This window comes from Aotus nancymaae, unplaced genomic scaffold (assembly GCF_030222135.1).
Source record: "Aotus nancymaae isolate 86718 unplaced genomic scaffold, 86718_ANA_hifiasm-v0.15.2.pri h1tg000011l, whole genome shotgun sequence".
In the NCBI taxonomy this organism is placed as follows: Eukaryota; Metazoa; Chordata; class Mammalia; order Primates; family Aotidae; genus Aotus; species Aotus nancymaae.
In genome coordinates, this window is record NW_026988422.1 from 43,972,026 (window position 1) to 43,990,594 (window position 18,569).

The window sequence follows — 18,569 nt, forward strand, 5'->3', positions numbered from 1 at the left end:
TTTGGGTGCATACCTGAGAGTAGAATTGCCGGGTTATATAACTCTATGTTTAGCCTTTTGAGGAACTGCCAGACTGTTTCCCAAAGGAGCTGTATCATTTTACATAACCACCAGATATGTGTGAGGGTTCTGATTTCTCCACAGTCTCATCAATACTTATTGTCTGCCATTTTTATTTTAGCCGGTCAGGGGGGTTTGAAATGGTACCTCATTATAATTTAAATTTGTGTTTTTCTAATGAGTAATGATGTTGAGTATCATTTTCTGTGCTTATTAGCCACTTGTATGTTATCTTAGGTGAAATGTCTATTCAGATCCTTTGCTCATTTTTGAAAGATTGAATTATTTGACTTTTCATTTTGTAAGAGTTCTTTATATAGTCTAGATACATATCTCATATATATGATTTGCCCAAATTTTTTTTCATCCTATAGGTTGTTTTCACTTTCTTAATGGTGAGGACCTTGTTTTTTAAACACTTTCTCACTTGTCTTATCAAAGAGTACTGGATGCCAATACCTTCATGCTGGCTTAGCTATCAAAAGCTTCCCATTTTGACATTTTGTAGATTCCCCTTGGACCCACTTTTCTCCACAGAACCCTTTTCCCCCAAGTTATCCTTCCAGTTCTCAAGTTTCAAAATAAAATTCCCTTTCATTTGGCAATTGTTAGTCCAAACTGCACCATTTTGTAAGCCCCCTGCCATTTTGCAGACCTTGGTCAAAGTGACACATTCCATGAGAGTTTGGGCTGTGAGAAACATCCTGCCTAACCACCTGATCACAACACACAAGAACACCTTTATTATACCCTGCTGAGCATAGGCCCTACTGAAGGAACATCCCTATCATACCCTACTGGATAAAGGTGCAAGGAACATCCTATCACATCCAACAGGAAAAAGGGCCAAACCACCTGATCATAGGAACATCTTATCAGTATCCTGCTGGGCAGCAAGCTAGACAGCTCATACCTATAAGTCCCCAGCCTATGAACAGCAGTGGGCTCTGGCATTAAGCTGGTCCCCCACGTCTGCAGGTTTTTGCAATATACCTGTGTTGCTGTAGAGCCCCCCAACCCCATCTGTCTTTAACCACCCCGCCCACCTCCCCTGCCTTGCCTTTAAAAAAATCCTAACAGCAATAGCATGGTCCGGTCCAAAAACTCATTCTGCCACTGACATTGTATCTTGGTTAAGTTGCTTAATATCACTGGTTCTCAGGTTTGTTTGTAAAATAAATTAATTTATTTCTAGTAATTCATTTGAATGACAGATTTCATTCACCTGATACTTGATTAAAAAAAAAAACTTTTTCAACCCAGTTGAATTTATAGTGGGTGTCAATTGAGAAAAACGACGAGACAAGTCTCAATCATTTTAGGAGATTTATTTGCCAAAGTTAAGGACTCGAGAGATAGGTCTACACCTTTCTCTGAAGATGATTTTGAGGTCTCCAAATTTAAAGGGGAAAGGGTAGGATATTGAGCAAGTACACAATTTTCATGTAAGAGGTGGGTAGGGAAAAATATTCATGCCTTAATCTGGCTCAGTGAATCTGCATCTTTTACATAAGGTGACATAAAAGGGACAGAGGAAAAAATGGGGAAAATCTGCATTTTACATAAGATAACAGACAAAATGGGGCAGGGGAAGAATTAGATATGCATTTATGTCTGGTAGGCAGGGATGACTACACCTGTAAAGATGAGCTGTCAATTGGCATTGCCATGGTGAAATTCACTAGGAATTTCCTTATGGGCAAAATATGAGGGATGTATGTAGCTTTTCATCTTCTAGCCATCTTATTTAGGAACCAAAAGTGGGAGGCAGGTTTGTATGACTCAGTTCCCAGCTTGACTTCTTCCCTTTGGCTAAATGAGTTTGGGTTCCCAAAATTTAATTTCCTTTCACATTTCCCTTCTTTTTTCTTTAAAATCTTTTGGAGAAAGCATTTTAAAAGGAATACAGTTTCCTGGCCTCAGGTTGAGTTTTCCTCTCTTATTTTGAGCTGCTTTCTTGTTGCTCGGATGGTTTATTCCTAGAAGTTCAGGTCCCAAGTCGCTAGGAAGGCACATTTCTAGTAAGTCATGTTCCATGAAGATTTTTAAAAATAGGAGAAAAGAAGTAAAAGAGGCAAGGTAAAAAGAGAGAAAAAAATATAGGGACCTAGGCCAGATTTATAGCAACAAAAGAAAATCAAATCTGGAAACTGGATCAGGCTATATTACTGGCTTCTCAATTAGAACAATTCTCTAGACAGTCATTACCCTAGCCCTTTCAGTTGTGCATTGACGTATTTGCAGGCACATACCATAACAACAGTGTAAGCAGAAACAGGACACAACACAAATTATTATTATTATTCCTATTATAAGCAATAAGCTGCCACCAGGTTCCCTAGGATCCAAACTAACTAGTCAAACAATTGACTAATGAAGGTTTTGGATCTGACAGGTTGGTTATCTAGGTTTTCATATCAGTCATAGGTCAGGGTATATTCTTCAATTCATCTGGAATGTAAACACAACATTCAGTTTTTATGATGGCCCAGGTCCTACTTTGTGCCCCTGTGAGTATATCTAAAGCCATAAAGATTTGCAGCACCACTTTCCTCATAAGCAGGACTTCATTGTTTAGCAAGGACATACTCATGCGGCTATCATTCAGGGCCTTTTGGGTTCATCAAAAGCCTCTATATGCCATATAACATCAAAGCCTCTATATGCCGTATAACATCTTCAGTACCTATCTGTGGTACAAAGATTGAAGCTAAGTGGTCATACCATTGGAATACCAAATGTGTCCAACAAGATTGTAAATGAAAAAGGTTTGCTGGTTTTGGCAGGGTCTGAATTACTTGTCCTGTGCCCAAGCATAACCTAGGGAACATTGTCTTAACCAGTGTGGAAGTAACCACAGCCATGTTAGTGCCACATTGCCAATATGTTACATTTGGAGCTAGGCAATAAATACCTGGTCATTGCACCCAATTGGTGGCATGCCATTCAGTGTCTTATAATATGATAGTGTGGTCACAGTGTTCTCCAGCTATTCACCCCATATCTCTCATACTGTTTGGACATAGGTCCTTGGTGTGATTTCTTTGCTCCCAACACAAAGCATTTTGGCTGAGTTGGCCAAATGAAGGGGTGAGCCAGATAAATCCATCCCAAATTTGCATTATTCCATTTTGATAACGGGCCATTGTTTGGGGCGTGGTTACCACCTTCCGTTTTAGTTGGAGGGGATGCTAAAGTAAGAGCTAATGAGCTGGTCCTTTCCATTGAAAAGTTTTTCCCATGTCCCTTGTTCTTAAGAGAGTTTTTAATGGGCCAGTTATATATGTTGTCTTTTGTTACGCCAGCACTAAGAGTACCAGACCATTGCTGTGATGTAATAGATTTTTGACATGCTATCCAGTCCTGACCTTGGAAGGGGGATACCCACCATGGCAGGATGGAGCCACTGGAAAGAGGCATGAATCTACCTATCCATCAGGTGTCCTTTTGTAATCTGTCTGCATAATCCTGAGCCCATTGTAGAAACTGGTTTGTTTCATGGGCATCAGAGGGTGGCAATGACAGGAAGGTGTAGGGATATAGGGCAATAATAATAGCAAGGTTGTGAGATTCATTTTAGTTACTAATGGGTGTTAAATCAGACAAGGCAAGTGCCCTGTTCTTTATAAGACAGCAGTTGCCAGTATACCTAGGACAATAATTCTAATGGTTACTGTACAATAAACATAGGCATTCCTTTGTATACAGGCCTGGTCCTGTGTCTTGGGTTTAAGCAGTCCACAAAAGCTGTCATCTGCTTCTCTTAGTTGAAAGTCAATGTTTAGTGAACTGGAGGTGAAGGTCTTTGGTGGAAGTTACAGTCCACTCAGGAGGTTGTGCCTTTTTAAGATGAAAGATGTGAATCTATTAGTCTGTACCATCTAATTTTGTGGCACATGGATTAGTAAATAGTACCTGGTATGGGCCATTCCATCAGGGTTGAAAGGAATCCTTTATTAGATATCTTTTCTAACAGACAAAATCTCTGGGTTGCAGATCATGACCAGGCATCTTATCTTCATGGAGCACACTGTGAAAGGAATTCTTTACCAAATCTTGGCTTTTTAAAAGATGATAAATGGGCCACTTACAATATTGCAATATATCTCCCTTGAGAAAAGTTGGATTAGTTATGTTCGTTCCCATACACATGGATCTTCCTGTTATAATTTCATAAGGAGACAGTTGATGTTTTCCGAGAAGGGTGGATTGGGGTATAAGCAGCACTAGGGGGAGTGCTTTGGGCCAGGGGAGGTAAATTGCCTCTGTGAACTTAGCCAATTGTGTTTTAATTATTCCATTGGTCCTCTCCTGGCCTGAGAACTGAGGATGGTAGGTACAGTGGAAATGTTGAAATATGGACCAAAATTTTACAAATATTTTGAATAAACTGGCCAGTAAAGTGAGTTCCCCTGTCACTATGGAGTTCACCAGGAACTCCCCTCCCCACAATTGGATAATTTTTTTCTATTAGGATTTTTTTCAACTCAAATAATTGTTGCTTGCCTGCAGGGAAAAACTTCAACCCAGTGGGAAAACATGCAGACCATTACTAAAACATACTTTTAACCTTGAGATGATGGCAGCTGGATAACATCAAGCTGCCATCTTCAAAAGGTCTGGCCAGAAGGGGAAAATGACCCTGGGCCCCATGGAGGGGCTTTCCTGGGTTATATTGGGCACAAAAAACACATCCAGAGTAAACTTTTTGTGCCACTGTGAAGGATGGTTTCCAGTAGTACTGTTTACAACAGGATATTATTTTATCTGGATTTCAATGGGATTATGGACATACTCCATAAGGCGCACCTGACATTGCATTGGAATAATGGGTTTATTATTAGGTCCACACCGTATTTCAGTTTCAGGAGACAAGTATCCCCCTGCCTGTTTCCAAGTAGATTTCTCTTTTGTAGGAGCTTTGCTCTGGGTTTCTTTCAACATGTTTTTAAGTGTTTCAGGTTTTATGGCCATTTCTCGGGTTGAGACTTGTGGCTCAAATGTTGCTGTTTTAGTTGTGGCATTAGCCAGTTGGTTGCCCCGACCTTCTGTGTTGTCTAATTTTGAGTGACCTGGGATTTTTTATAATTGCCAAACGTTTTGGTTTTAGAATAGCTTCTAACAGCTCTGATATTTGTCCATTTTTTAAGGGTTGCCCTAAGGAGGTTAAATATTCTTTCTCTCTTCATATCATCCCAAAGTCATGAGTAACCCCAAAAGCATAGTGGCTGTCAGTGTTAAACATTTGCAGCCTTGTCTTTTGCCAATTGACAAGCTCGAGTCAGGGCAACCAATTCCGCCACTTGAGCTGATCTGGCTGTGGGAGAGAACTGGCTTCAGTTACCTCTAGTAAAGAAACCACAGCATATGCTGCTCTAAAATTTCCATCCTCTCCCCTCAAATAAGACCCATCTGCATACCATTCCATCTCAGCATTATTCAGTGGTGTCTCTTGTAAGTCTGTCCTGGGGGTGAGAAGTCGGTCAGTCATCAGAACACAGTCATGAGGCGTTTTGTCAGAAGGGTCTGGCAAGAGAGTGGCTGGATTAAGATTATTGTAGCAGGAAATAGTAATATTGAGAGATGATAAAAGCAACATTTCTTAAGAAGCTAACTGGTGGACAGACAGATATTGAGTATGATGAGAGTTTAGAAGGGTCCCAAGAGACTGCAGCACAAAAATGGTAAGAGGGGAACCCATAATTGTTTCTCCAACAGACTTATATAGAAGGGCTTTGGCTGCTGTTGCTCTTGGAGGAGGCAGCCCTCGAGCCACAGGGTCCAGCTGTTGGCTATGATAGCCTATAGGTCTCTGATGATCATCATGTTTCTGGGTCAGTAACACAGATGCAGTACTTCCAATTTAGTGCACAAAAAGAAAGACAATTTGAATTTGAGTTCCCTAAGGCTGGGACATTAGTCAGAATTTCCTTTATTTGTTGTACAGCTGATTGTCCCTCTGGCATCCCCAGGATGGGACCAGATTGTTCATTTTTTAGGTATGCATACAGAGATTGAGCCGTAAGAGAGAAATTTGGTATCCAGCTTCAAAGAATAGCCTGCCAGGCCCAGAAATCCTCTAAATTTTCTCCTAGTGACCAACATTAGGAAAGCTGAAATCCCTCTCACTCTATCAGGGATAATACTCAGTCCTTTGACCAAGATAACTTCCTAATTACATAACTCGTAACTCTTGGTAAGCATAGCTCAAGTTTGTCTTTAGACACTTTGTGTCCTTTGGTGGCTGTTCGAGTAAATATAGACTATCTTCCTGAGAGGAAGAGAGTGTTTCTGAACAAAGGACAAGGTCATCTACATACTGGAGTGTTGATCCCTGGGGAAAAAGTAAATCCTCTAAAGCAGCTTTTAATATTTGAGAGAAGTAAGTGGGACTTTATACCCTTGGGGTATTACAGTCCGCAAAGTAAAGGCAAATAAATATTGGCTCTCTGGATCTATAGGAATAGTAAAGAAGGCACTGCAGAGATCCACAACTGAGAAATACTGGCTGGCAGTGGGCATAGCTGATAGAAGGGTATGTGGGTTGGGCACTACTGGGTGCCTTAGTATTATGATATTGTTTATTGCCCTCAAGTCCTGCACAAATCTCCATCCTCTCCCGCTTGGTTTCTTTACAGGGTATATAGGGCTGTCACAGGGCTTGTGCAGGGAATAATGAGCCTCTTTTCCAGATAACGTTGAGTGATAGGGACAATTCCATCTATGACTTTCTGTCATAGAGGATATTAAGGTTGGGTAGGGGTTTCTTTGGGTTTATCTCTACCTTTATTAGAGTGGCTGGGAATATTTTTCCTGTATCTGTGTTTGACTGAGACCATAAGTGGGAGGGGACACCCTTGAGCAAGTGCTCTCCTTCTGGTGTTAACAGAAGATTGGGGAAGCTCAAAGAAGTTTTACCGTTTTCTGCTCTTTGTTCCAGTGTTTTCTCTTCTCTCCTAGTATTTTCTCCTCTGTCTCCATTTTGTTTTCCTGGTCTCAAGATAATATTTTAACATTACTAGTACTAAATTGTAGTACATTGTCAGGATGTTTTTTAATTTGGTATTTTTGGTCTCCTGGCTCCAGTTGTTGAAAAAAAGTTAACCTTTTGATGAAAAAGAGGTATGGGCATTATAGATGTTGAGGAGATCAAGGCCCAAAAGATTGACAGGGGCCCCAGGGCATATAAGAAACATGTGGGACCTACTTAGCAAGTAGGTCACACTTAAAGCCTGTGGTGGGGGAGCCGAACCCTGTGAATGGTAAGGTATTGGTTTGGACTTAAAAGCATGAGGTCGTTTTATTAGACACACCCACCATTTTAATTCTTTTATTACTCCAAGGAATGAGATTTCTAAATAAGGTGGGATATATCAGAGATATAGTCGTGCCTGTGTCAATTAAGGCAGTTGCAAGCTCATGGTTTGTTATTATATTATTCTCTCCCAGTTCGTTTGTCAGGGTAGGATATTTGAAGGGTGAAACCTCTGTTCTTTCTTGGAGCATCCCTAGTCTTCCTGAGTTGCATTCTCCTGCCTTTTCTTTCTTTTTGCCCTAAGGCAGTTCCTCTTAAGGTGTCCTTGTCTCTTACTGTAGTAACAGGCTGGGGGAGAGGAATTCTAAGACCAAGGGAGCTTAAAATTGTTCTGGGGCTGAGAGGTTTGAGACATTAATTGCTTTAGCTGTAAATGCATAACTCAGGCAATCTTCAGCTTTTCTTTTTTTATCATGGTGTGGGATAATTGGTCAGCTAAGTTAACTAGTTCATTTGTTCTGGCTGTGGCCTAATTTGTCATGTGGCATTTTACAAGGGTGGCTAAATTATCATCTAGTCTGTTTAAGAAATTTGCATTTAATAATGTATCATTTTTATTGTTTTCAAAGCAATCAGCTTTGACATCCTGCAATATCATCTTAAAGTTTTATTAAAATAATCTAAAACTGATTCATTTGGGCTGTAGTGGCATTGTTGGATTTTATTCCAATTTTTTTTTTCTTTTTAAGACGGGGTTTCACCATGTTGGTCAGGCTGGTCTTGAACTCCCTACCTCAGGTGATCCACCCGCCTTGGCCTCCAAAGTGCTTGGATTACAGGCGTGAGCCACTACGCCTGGCCAATTTTATTCCAATTTACAACCCTTTGGAACACTGAAGGAATGATATTTAACAGAGTGGTTGCTCATTTCTGTGCATCTTTGAGCCTGTCTTTTGGATATTTGTGGATTTTGTGGGCTGGTTGTTAGGCCTTCAGGGGTCAAATCTGCTATAGGTTCTGACCATTGTGCTTTTTCCAAACATTCCTTAGCTTTAGCTTCTGAGACCAACATGTGGACTAGCTGATAAAGGTCTGAATGACCATAGGTTCTGATAATGAGCTCAAATTCTCAGGCAAACTCAGTTGGATCTTTTTGGGGGTCAGGAAATTCTTTATGCATCACAATTCCACCTTTGACCAGGGTTGGTAGACAGTCACCATGGTTCCCCTACCTGTTACCTGTTGTTCTCGAAATGAGGCAAACATGGGAGATGTCCCTGCAGGGTCCCCCTTTTCTACATCTTCCAGATGAGACACTGCCAGTGGGGTGTCAGGGAATCATCAGAGGGTAGGGTCTTTGAAGTCAGACTGTCTTCTGTTGAGCGAGTATTAAACATGCAGGAGAATGAGGGGACAGATCGGGGAAGTTCAGAGAGGTCAGGGTAGAGTGGGGATGTAGGTATCTGTGGGGGAGGTACCCAGGGGGAAGTAAGGGATTCCAAGGATTTCTTTAAGAGAGACACCTGTAATCCCAGCACTTAGGGAGGCCGAGGCGGGTGGATCACGAGGTCAAGAGATCGAGACCATCCTGGTCAACATGGTGAAACCCCGTCTCTACTAAAAATACAAAAAATTAGCTGGGCATGGTGGCGCGTGCCTGTAATCCCAGCTACTCAGGAGGCTGAGGCAGGAGAATTGCCTGAACCCAGGAGGCAGAGGTTGCGATGAGCCGAGATCGCGCCATTGCACTCCAGCCTGGGCAACAAGAGCAAAACTCCGTCTCAAAAAAAAAAAAAAAAAAAGAGAGAGACACAAGATTAGAGAGTTCCCGATTAGCATTTTTAAGTTGTTTGTTGGCCTTCTGTAGGGAGATGAGGTGGTCTTCTCCCCTTTGCTATTCTCTAGATACCATTGAAAATAGCTCTCCCATTCTGGTTGTTTAGTTTTTGTGCCTTCATTTTCCATCCTGGTTCGCAGGTACACTAATTTGGGCATCTCAAAGCATCCCCATTTAGGCCATTGTAACTTAGAATTTGCTTCAGTTATAGTGGTCCACTTGATTAAATATTTGCATGATGATTCACCATAAGTATTTTGCATATACCCAGCCAGAGTTTCCAAAGGGAGAACTTTTATGTTCTGCAGTTGCTGGGGTCGTAGAGACTCATTCCCCGAAATTTAGAGTTCCTCTTCGGACCCAAAGTAGGGTTGTGTGTCAGACCCAAAATGTGCTGCTTGTAGACCTAGCTTTTCAGAGCCGTTACACCCTGAACCAGTTTGGTCCACCTATGCTGCAGCTACCTGGCACAATGTGGTAGGGGCTCAAGTTGCGAGAGGGGTCAGTTCCTTCTACGCATCTGCCAGCTGAGATTAGACCCCAAGTATGTTTCTGAGGGGGACACCTATTTAGAGCCTCTCCACATCTTAGGGAGCATTTCTCCCAGACATCTTCACATGATTCTCAGTCGCCTGAGAATGCACTGAAAGGCTGAGGGGAGCAAGGTACTACATTTCTTCAGATTCCAAACTCATGAACTAGAGAGTTTGGAGTTGATCAAATCCAATAGGGAAAGGACTGAAAACACACACACACACACACACACACACACACACACACACACACACACGGAGAAACAAACAACAAATCTGTTAAGCAAAACTAACAGTTATCATACAAATTATATGCTTTCTGAGTGAGTGCTCTAAGCAGGAAATTAACACCAGCTGATTGTTAATGCTAATTTTAGTTGTTAAAGAGAATTTGCAAGACAGAATCCCAAACCAGTTTCTTACCTAGTGATGGGGGCCCAAGATGAAGACCAATCTTCACAGATGCAGAAGCAGATGGATTCACCATTTTTGATGGAAGTGAGTGCAAACTTCCCTTCCAAAAAAAAGGTTTTTTTAAAAAAAAAAAAAAAAAAAAAACAAATAAACCTCAGACCCCCAACTGAAAAACATGAACAGATCAGGGATCCCTGGAGGAAAGAGGTCCCAGACTTCTTTGGGAAGAACTTTGGCAAATTGTCCTATCAGTTTAGACTATAAGGTGCCCAAGCCAGTACCAAGCACCGAGAGGTAAGCTAGTCTTGAGAGAAGTCTCAATCATAGTAGGAGATTTATATGCCAAAGTGAAGGATGTGCCTGGGAGAGAGGTCTATGCTTTTCTCTGAAGATGATTTTCAGAGCTCGAAATTTAAAGGGGAAGGGGCTGGATATTGAGAAATATACATTTTTTATCTAAGAGGAGGGTAGAGAAAAATAGTCATTCATGACTTTTGTAAGGTCTGACCTTGCCATGGACAGCATGGCAATCCCCGTGACCCACACGTAGACCTCTGGAGGGCCTTCCAGAGATAGAAAACCTGCAGTATCTGGAAGATGATGAAAAATGGAAGGACGATCAACCCTGTAGTGCCTAACTAACCTGAGACATTCTTCTATTGTTTCTTATTCCGGCCTCAATTGACAAGGCGATTGGACTTTGTAACCAACCTTGGTCAATCTTGTGACTCCACACCCTACTACCCCCTCCCAGCTTGCCAAAAAACACCGCTAAACTGTAACTTCTGTAACTTTGCACTATTTACCCCAAACCAATAAAACCAATTCCTATCCCGCCGCCCTTTGCTGACTCTCTTTTCACACTCAGCCCACCCACACCCGGGTGAATAAACAGCCATGTTGCTCACATAAAGCCTGTTTGGAGGGATCTCTTCATTCAGAGAGTGCTTATTTTAACACCTTTGTCTGGCTGAGTGAATCTGCATTTTTTGCATAAGGTGATATAGACAAAAGGGGCATAGGAAAAATGGAGGGAATCTGCATTTTACCTAAGGTAACACATGCCAGGCATGGTAGCTCACACCTAGAATCCCAGCACTTTGGGAGTCCCAGGCGGGCGGATCACCTGAGGTCAGGAGTTCAAGACCAGCCTGGCCAACATGGTGAAACCAAAATAGGAAAGGTAGTTGGACATGGTGGTAAGCACCTGTAATCCCAACTACTCTGGAGGCTGAGGCATGAGAATCGCTTGGACCCAGGAGGCGGAGGTTGCAGTGAGTGGAGATTATGCTACTGCACTCCAGCCTGGGTGACAAGAGCAAAACTTGGTCTCAATAAAAAAAAGATAACACAGACAAAATGGGACAGGGTAACAATCAGATATGCATGTATGTCTGGTGGGCTGGGGGTGACTGCACCTGTAAAGATAAGCTATCAGTTGGCATTGTCATGGTGAAATTTTAACAGCTCACTAGGAATTTCCTTGTGGGAAAAATATGGGGGAGGTATGTAGCTTTTCAACCTGTAGCCATCTTATTTAAGAACCAAAAGGGGAGGCAGGTTTGTGTGACTCAGTTCACAACTTGACTTTTCCCTTTGGCTAAATGAGTTTGATATTTCTCCAAAATTTAATGGGTATTGTAACTGGGGGAGTGTACCTAGCTCCCAGAGCTCATAGGTTCTTGGCCTCTCTAACCCCAAAGAATGGGGAAAGGGGCCCTGGAGGCGTAGTGAGTTTACCATCCGAATAAAATCGTGGACCCAAAGAGTTTTGCAGAAGAGCAATTTATTAGACAGAGAGAGAGAAAGAGAGAAGACAACTCCCACACGGTTGTGGAAGGAGAGCCCAGAAAGGGAAATACCTTCAGGTAGGAGCAGCTGAAGTTTTAACCCCTGAGTTATTCCCCTCCATCACCCATTTATGTTCCCATCCAATGAGAGGAGTTCTTTGAAACTTCCTGTGGAGTGATTGATCTTTGACTATGATACCGGATTGGCTACTTTGTCTGCAACCCTGAGTTACAGAGCCTCCTCCCAGTGCTTTCGGTGGGAATTTGGGATAAAAGAGTCCCACCTGTCTTTCCCTATCTGGCCCCCATGCATGGGAAAACGAGACAAAGAATTTTACGTTTGACACTCCTCCCCTAGCAGACCTGGGAAGAGAAGTTTCTGTAACACAGTCCCTCAGTATAATGTGTGAGATTTAGGAAACAGAAGTATTGGCTGGCCCTACTGTACATTTCTGATGCTTAGCTATTTCCTACCGTTTTTGCATTCCATGATGGAATGCTGTCAACTCAATTCCGGTGTTGAACCAGCAATTCATCATTCCACTTGTGAAGTGTTGCCAATACCTGCAATAGATTCTTTGAGCTCTCCAGTCACCCCTCCCTTCCAGTCATAGTTTTCTCTACAAACCAATTACTGTGTGACAGGGCAGGAGCATTGCCGTCTTGGACAAATGCCGCCATTTTAAGTTTCACCTTGGTCAAAAACTGCCAAAACCCAAAGGGCATTAGCCTTATAGCTAAGGTCAGCATGACCGTAAATCACAAATGACATCTCTGACCAGAAACATTCCAAACCCCTCCCCAACTAGTCGCATGCCAACCCTGAGATAACCTTCCCTTTGGCTGTCTGTCCCTCCTGCTGTCCCTCCCCTAGACCCCTGTATGTGATGCTCCCTCTCTGTGTCCATGTGTTCTCATTATTCAACACCCACCTATGAGTGAGAACATGCGGTGTTTGATTTTCTGTTCTTGTGTCAGTTTGCTGAGAATGATGATTTCCAGATTCATCCATGTCCGTACAAAGGGCAGAGACTCATCATTTTTTTTTTATGTAGTATTCCATGGTGTATATGTGCCAAATTTTTCTAGTCCAGTCTGTCATTGATGGGCATTTGGGTTGGTTCCAGGTCTTTGCTATTGTAAACAGTGCCCCAGCGAACATACGTGTGCATGTGTCTTCATAATAGAATGATTTATAATCCTTTGGGTATATACCCAGTAATGGGATTGCTGGGTCAAATGGAATTTCTATTTCTAGGTCCTTGAGGAATCGCCACACTGTCTTCCACAGTGGTTGAACTGGTTTACACTCCCACCAACAGTGTAAAAGTGTTCCTATTTCTCCACATCCTCTCCAGCATCTGTTGTCTCCAGATTTTTTAATGATCGCCATTCTAACTGGCGTGAGATGGTATCTCAATGTGGTTTTGATTTGTATTTCTCTAATGACCAGTGATGATGAGCATTTTTTTATGTTTGTTGGCCTCATGTATGTCTTCTTTTGAAAAGTGTCTGTTCGTATCCTTTGCCCACTTTTGAATGGGGTTTTTTTTTATTGTAAATCTCTTTTAGTTGTTCGTAGATTTTGGATATTAGCCCTTTGTCATATGGGTAGATTGCAAAGATTTTTTCCCATTCTCTTGGTTGCCGGTTCACTCTAATGATTGTTTCTTTTGCTGTACAGAAGCTCTGGAGTTTAATTAGGTCCCATTTGTCTATTTTGGCTTTTGTTGCCAGTGCTTTTGGTGTTTTAGTAATGAAGTCCTTGCCTGTGCATATGTCTTGAATGGTTTTGCCTAGGTTTTCTTCTAGGATTTTTATGGTGTTAGGTCTTTTGTTTAAGTTTTTAATCCATCTGGAGTTAACTTTAGTGTAAGGTGTCAGAAAGGGGTACAGTTTCTGCTTTCTCTACATGACTAGCCAGTTTTTCCAACACCATTTGTTAAACAGGGAATCTTTTCCCCATTGCTTGTTTTTGTCACGTTTGTCAAAGATTAGATAGTTGTAGATGTGTGGTGTTGCTTCTGAGGCCTTTGTTCTGTTCCATTGGTCTATATCTCTGTTTTGGTACCAGTACCATGCTGTTTTGATTATTGTAGCCTTGTAGTATAGTTTGAAGTCAGGTAGTGTGATGCCTCTAGCTTTGTTCTTTTTGCTTAGGATTGTCTTGAGTATGTAGGCTCTCTTTTAGTTCCATATGAAGTTTAAGGTGTTTTTTTCCAGTTCTGTGAAGAAGGTCATTGGTAGCTTGATGGGGATAGCATTGAATCTATAAATTACTTTGGGCAGTATGGCCATTTTCACGATATTAATTCTTCCTAACCATGAGCATGGAATGTTTTTCCATCTGTTTGTGTCCTCTCTTATTTCCTTGAGCAGTGGTTTGTAATTCTTGAAGAGGTCCTTTACATCCTTTGTTAGTTGTATTCCTAGGTATTTTATTCTCTTTGTAGCAATTGTGAATGGCAGTTCACTCTTGATTTGGCTCTCTGTGTCTGTTATTGGTGTATAGGAATGCTTGTGATCTCTGCACATTGATTTTATATCCTGAGACTTTGCTGAAATTGCTTATCAGTTTAAGGAGATTTTGGGCTGAGACACTGAGGTTTTCTAAATATACAATCATGTCATTTGCAAATAGAGACAATTTGACTTCCTCCTTTCCTAATTGAATGCCCTTTATTTCTTTTTCTTGCCTAATTGCTCTGGCTAGAACTTCCAATACCATATTGAACAGGAGTGGTGAGAGGGGGCATCCTTCTCTAGTGCCGGATTTCAAAGGGAATGCTTCCAGTTTTTGCCCATTCAGTATGATATTGGCTGTGGGTATGTGGTAAATATCTTTTATTATTTTGAGATACATTCCATCGATGCCTAGTTTCTTGAGAGTTTTTTGCATAAAATTTTGTCAAAGGCTTTCTCTGCATCTATGGAGATAATCGTGTGGCTTTTGTCTTTGGTATTTACTGGATTGTAACCTTTGGGTTAGAGAGAGCAGTATAGGTACTCAAAAGTTTGTAATTAAAAAGTTTAAATTGTGGGAAGTAATAATTTATTTTCCAGCTGTTTCTCCATAGAAGGAAGGGTAACACATTTGGCCTATATTTAATAACTATCAAAATTTAAATCTTTAATATTTTCTAGTATCTTCCAACTGTGTTTTAAGAGCAAGGTAATGGTCAGGTGCAGTGGCTCATGCCTGTAATCCCAGCACTTTGGGTGACTGAGTGCCAGGTCTGTCCCACAGAACCTGGCCGAGGGATGAAATGAGTACTCAGACACAGGTATGCAGTGTAAGAGCAGCTAGATGACTGCCTGGCTCTAGTAGCTAAATTTATCTGTTTCAGATCAAGTCCCCTACTCTCCCTTGTACCTACCCTTTGCCCTCTGCCTCAGGATTATAGAATAGCTGCCTTCAGCTATTCTCCCCTGGGGCTCTGCAGAACCTTCCGACCTTTCAGAAGGTTTGCGTGCTTTCCCTATAGTTTTTGCCATCACTATGACCAATACCCCACAGCTGAGACAGGTGGATCACTTGAGGTTAGGGGTTTGAAACCAGGATGGCCAACGTAGTGAAACACTGTCTCTACTGGAAAAAAAAAAATTAGCTGGGGGTGGTGGTTCATGCCTTTAGTCCTAGCTACTTGGAAGGCTGAGGCATGAGAATTGCTTGAACCTAGGAGGTGAAGGTTGCAGTGAGCCAAGATCATGCTACTGCACTCCAGCCTGGGAAACAGAGTGAGACTCTGTCTCAAAAAAAAAAAAAAAAAAAAAAAAGGAAAGAAAAGGTCAAGGTAACCCGGAAAAAAAAGAAAACTGTCATGTCAAAGAGTTAATGCCCTTCATATATGAAGAGTTCTTCCAAACTCATAAGAAAAATGATACAAAATGATCACTCCAATAGAAAAATAGACAAAGGACATGAAAGCCAATTTATTAAAAAAAAAATTATCTACACATATACAAACATATATACATACACATAATTTTTTTTTCTTTTAATTTTTGAGATGGAGTTTCACTTTTGTCACCCAGGCTGGAGTGCAGTGGCTCAATCTTGCTTACTACAGCCTCTACCTCCTGGGTTCAAGCGATTCTCCCACCCCACCTCAGCCTCCCAAGTAGCGGGATTACAGACACCCACCACCACGCCTAGCTAATTTTTGTAATTTTAGTAGAGACAGGGTTTTGCCATGTTGGCTGAGCTGATCTTGAACTCCTGACCACAGGTGATCCGCCTGCCTCAGCCTCCCAAAGTGCTGGGGTTACAGGCGTGAGCCACTGCGCCCTGCTGTAATTAATATTCTTAAACCATATTGATGAAACAATAATAGTATTTTGAGGACTCTGCTCTGATTTTTAAAATCTTGCCTAAATTCCCATCTAAGGAGCCTGGAGAGTCACGCCCTACACATCATAAATTCTTATCAGATGGGTTTTATTTATCCCTGTATATTATGACTTACTTTTCAATCTGACTCTGGCATAACAAGGAATAAAATCAAAATGTTTTATCTCAAAATATATTTTTTTTGCCATACCTTGAAATTGCCCTGCAAAGCCTCTTGTCGGAAAAATCCACATTCCAGATCCAAGAGATAATCGGCTACAAGCCAGGCACCCTGTTAAGTCTGACAAGAAACATTTTACAACCTGCTCTCTGAAGTCTGCTATCTGAGAGCTTCCTCTGCACAAAACTTGGTCTCCACAATCCTTTATTTTAACCGAACATTTGCTTTCTGTTGATCTCAGGTCTTCAAATAAACTCAATATATTGTCAACCAGAAAATGTTTAAATTTACCTATAGTCTGGAAGCCCCTACTTTGAATTGTCCCGCCTTTCTAAACCAGACCAATGTATTTCTTTTTTTTTCTTTTTATTTTTTATTACACTTTAAATTCTGGGATATATGTGCAGAACATGCAGGTTTGTTACGTAGGTATACACATGCCATGGTGGTTTGCTGCACCCATCAACCCGTCATCTATGTTAGGCATTTCTCCTAATGCTCTCTCTCACCTCTAGCCCCCACCCCCTGACAGGCCCCAGTGTGTGATGTTTCCCTCCCTGTGTCCACATGTTCTCATTGTTCAACTCCCATATATGAGTGGGAATATGTGGTGTTTGGTTTTCTGTTCTTGTGTTAGTTTACTGAGAATGATGGTTTCCAGCTTCATCCATGTCCCTGCAAAGGACATGAACTCATCCTTCTTTATGGCTGCATAGTAGCCCATGGTTGTATAGGTGTATTTCTTAAATGTATTTCATAGATGTCTCTTGACTTTTTTTTTTTTTTTTTTTTGAGGCAGAGTTTCACTCTTGTTACCCAGGCTGGAGTGCAATGGTGTGATCTCGGCTCACCGCAACCTCTGTCTCCTGGGTTCAAGCAATTCTCCTGCCTCAGCCTCCCGAGTAGCTGGGACTACAGGTGCGTGCCACCATGCCCAGCTAATTTTTGTATTTTTAGTAGAGACAGGGTTTCACCATGTTGACCAGGATGGTCTCGATCTCTTGACCTCGTGATCCACCCACTTCGGCCTCCCAAAGTGCTGGGATTATAGGCTTGAGCCACCGTGCCCAGCCAGATGTCTTATGCCTCCCTAAAAAAAACTAAGCTGTACCCCAACCACCTTGGGCACATGTTCTCAGGACCTTCTGAGGGCTGTGTCATGGGCCATGGTCACTCATATTTGGCTCAGAATAAATCTCTTAAAATATTTTATAGAGTTCGACTCTTTTATCAACAGTTTCATAAAAAGGAACACTCAGATTAAAGAAGAGCTCCTAGAAGTTAAAAAAAAAAGTGAGCAATGATTTCATAAATTTCTACAGATCTATTAGAAGATAGTCTCCTGAAAGTATAACAAAAATATAGTTGAGACAAGTGCCTCAGTGCAGAAGTACTCCTTAATATCACCTTACCTGTTAGGATGACTACTATCAAAAAAACAAAAGATGAGTGTTTATGAAGATATGGAGAAATTGGGACCTTTGTATACTGGGTGGGAATGCAAAATTATGCAGCCACTATGCCAAAACAGGATGGAGATTCCTCAAAAAAAAAAAAAAAAATAGAGCTACCATATGATACAGCAATTTTGCTTTTGAGTATTTATACAAAATAATTGAAATCAAGATAAAAGTGATGTTTGCCCTCCCATGTTCATTGCAGCATTATTCATGGAAACAACTTAAATATCCATCAGCAGATAAATTGTTAAAGAAAATGTGGTATAGACATACAATGGAATAGTATTCAGCCTTAAAAAACAAAAACAAAAAGGAAAACCTGCCATGTGTAGCAACAGATGAACCTTGAAGGCATTATGGTAAGTGAAGTAAGCCAGTCATAGAAAGACAACTACTACATTCCACTTTTGTGAAGTATCTAAAATAGACAAACTCAGAATCAGTGAGTAGAATGGTGATTGCCAGAGAATGAGGGGAGGGAAAATGGGGAGTTGCTATTCAACAGGTATGAAGTTTTAGTTACGGAAGATGAATAAGTTCTAGAGCTCTACTGTACAACATTGTGCCTATAGCTAACAACACTGTGTTGTATACTTAAATATTTAAGAGTAGATCTCATGTTAGTGTTCTTACCACAATAAAAAATCAAAATCTTAACAATACAGGAAAAAAGAGGGATTCAATAAATGAAATCAACCAATCAATAAAA

At 41.2% G+C, this 18,569-nt stretch overlaps 2 protein-coding genes across 8 annotated transcripts in view; both read left to right on the forward strand.

Moving 5' to 3' along the window:
• LRRC9 (leucine rich repeat containing 9) overlaps window positions 1-18,100 on the forward strand; it is a 186,305-nt gene extending 168,205 nt beyond the window's left edge. Inside the window, exon 35 of the mRNA XM_064374896.1 lies at window positions 18,063-18,100. The gene's annotated coding sequence lies outside the window, so the exon portion shown is untranslated. The remainder of the gene's footprint in view (window positions 1-18,062) is intronic.
• PCNX4 (pecanex 4) overlaps window positions 1-18,569 on the forward strand; it is a 98,097-nt gene that overhangs the window by 1,543 nt on the left and 77,985 nt on the right. Inside the window, exon 1 of one of the 7 annotated variants that reach the window (XM_064374898.1) lies at window positions 17,548-18,219. The exons of the other annotated variants lie outside the window; for them this stretch is intronic. The gene's annotated coding sequence lies outside the window, so the exon portion shown is untranslated. Of the gene's footprint in view, window positions 1-17,547; window positions 18,220-18,569 lie in introns of those variants that run through there. 7 annotated transcript variants of the gene reach the window in all.